This window comes from Sinocyclocheilus grahami, unplaced genomic scaffold, assembly GCF_001515645.1.
Source record: "Sinocyclocheilus grahami isolate Dianchi unplaced genomic scaffold, SAMN03320097.WGS_v1.1 scaffold1034.1, whole genome shotgun sequence".
Classification (NCBI taxonomy): domain Eukaryota; kingdom Metazoa; phylum Chordata; class Actinopteri; order Cypriniformes; family Cyprinidae; genus Sinocyclocheilus; species Sinocyclocheilus grahami.
This window is the reverse complement of record NW_015506213.1, coordinates 15,295-17,867: the sequence shown is the minus strand read 5'-3', so window position 1 is coordinate 17,867 and position 2,573 is coordinate 15,295.

Below are 2,573 nucleotides of genomic sequence, written 5' to 3'. Positions count from 1 at the left end.
ACATAATACACACACACATGCATAATGCCAGTTCATAAGTTACATTACAGGTGCATTAGATCAGAATTAGGTGCACTTGTCTGAATTTATGTCTCAAAAATAGTAAAAAAAAAATAGATACAAATATTTTTAATATTTAATTTCAGTAATGTTTCAATAAATGTTTTAAATGGTTTTTGTTTCATGTAACTACAATAACCCTGCTGAATACATGAACTAACTGCAGATATTTTATTTAGTTTAAAAAATGTTTTTTCCAGTCTGCATGTAAAAGAGTGTTCAGTACAAATCTGCTTTAGTGCTGCGTTGCAGACTTTGGGTTTGAAATGACATGAGGCTCAGTAAATGATGGCAGAAAACCAAAATCAGCCGTAATGATGATCTGCTTGAAGAAGAAGAAGAAAAAAAAACGTGCAAAGAGGTAAATTAAATTGTTGCGTATTGTACAAGGCTTTCATGCACTGAAAATCTGAAAAACAGTTCTTTGCTCTGAACATGATTCTGAACACGAAACAAATAACAGACTGAGGACGTCTGAGAAAATCAATAGACAGACGTGTCGTTGCAGGCGACGCAAAGCGCCAGAAAGCAGCTGAAAGGCAGCATCCTAAATCCTGTTGTCATGCTTTAAAGTGATCGTGTGCTGAGCACAAAGCTCTCTGGGTAATCTGAGTGGATTACACGCTCGTGTTTAAGAGGCTAATTGCGTATCTCTCAACACTAATGAGAAGCCTGAGAGGAAAACACACAGCCAATTCCTTCCTCTTACAACACATCACACGAGTTAGGCTCTTCATTGGGCTTTTACTGATGCTGATACACAGTAATGCCCGAGATCCGGGGCCAGACCCTCAACAGAGGACGGTCTGTGGGGCTAAAAGAGAAAGTGACATGCCATTTCCCTTCAGCTCCTTCAAAGCAGTCACTTACAGTTCATTCCTTTCAGTCTTTTACAATTAATCAACAACCAGTCCACATGGCTGGTAGAACAATTCATTAGAATTGACATTTTAGTGTAGATCATATTGAGTTTCCTATTCGTCTATTATTTGTTACTCTTATAAGGGAAGACTATATGTTTAGGATCTTAGTATTAATCCAAGACTAAAATGAAAGGATTTACCTTAACCCTTGTGCTTTGATTTGATTTTCCTGATTTTCTTTTTTTCTTTTTTTTTTTTTTAAATGCCTTATAAATGTTTCATTTTTTTTCTTTTGGTAGGTTCATATGAATGAATGAATGAATGAGGGATTTATATAGCACTTTACTGCATACCCAGTAAGTTTTAGTCTAATGCACTGCCATTAACTAGCACTTTCGGGGAAAAGACAATCCTCTTCAGGTCAGCAATACAGGAACATAACCAGCCTCAGTTCAATAGCACATGCTGTTTGTAAGGCTGCAGGCTTCACACAATACAGAACGAGGATTGTCTTCCTCTCACTGCTCCTGATGCCGTTATCGCTGACTCTGAGTTATGAAGTCTTCCTGAGGGAGCTGGGAATCGTCTGGAAGCCTCCCAAGGAAGTCCAGTAACCACAGAGACAATGCAAATAGCTTTCATTCCCTCAAGATTCAGACCAACAATGAAAGCCTTGCTGAGCTTTCTTCATCACCATTTACGCCCTTTATGCTCATACGCAAGGTTTTTAGCCCTCCGAGAGCCTTGCTATTCTGAAATGTAAAAATGCACACGTATTTAAAATGGACAACTTATAACTCAATAAACCCAAGAGTATCCAGAAAAGAAAACAAGCATTGTGCAAACATCGTGTTATGTGATGTTAGGCGGTTCAGTCAGTGGCTAGATGAGCGATAGAAACAAACAACGGCAAAGATATTGCTGAAGCACGGGAGAAAACACAGTGGAGAAGAGTCGATGTCATTTCTAATCTGCTTTTCCTTCTGAGAAAAACAAGCCAAAACAAAACTTGTTTTATCAAAGGAAAAATATATAGACGCAAAAACTGACAAGGAACACTCACCTACATTTAAACTGCATTGCTTCAAGTTAAATACTTAAACATTTTAATTTAATTGAAACAAAAATAATAATGCAATACTAATTGTATTCTCTCCCTCATCTGAGTGTCCTGCTTTATTTGAATGCTGTTGTGCACCAGCGATACACAAGCCGAACTAAACATCTCGAAGCAGACATGTTGTTTATGTCGAAATGCATGAAAAACAGGCAGCAAACATCGCATGCATGGTTTTATGAACCCAGCCCAAACCAAACCCAGCTGGGAGTCGCTTTGGGACTTGCAGAAACAGTGGGAAGGACTTTGTGCTGTATAATGAATCCAACCACAGCAGTCATATCATAAAGGCAGAGAGGTTGTCCTCCAGAATCCTGCAGCTTCTGTCAATCTGCCACACTATCTGCAGAGGTGTGCAGGCTTCTTCTGCCATGAAAGTTCATTCTGGGATCCTACAGTAAAGCCATTCAAGAGAACTAGAGTAACACACGAGTCTGCAGTACTAGACTAGTAGCTAGTAAGTAGGTGATGATGTCTGGGCATTTTCTTCTAACTGATTTTAATACCACAAATTCTCCACTTTTCAGTAAATA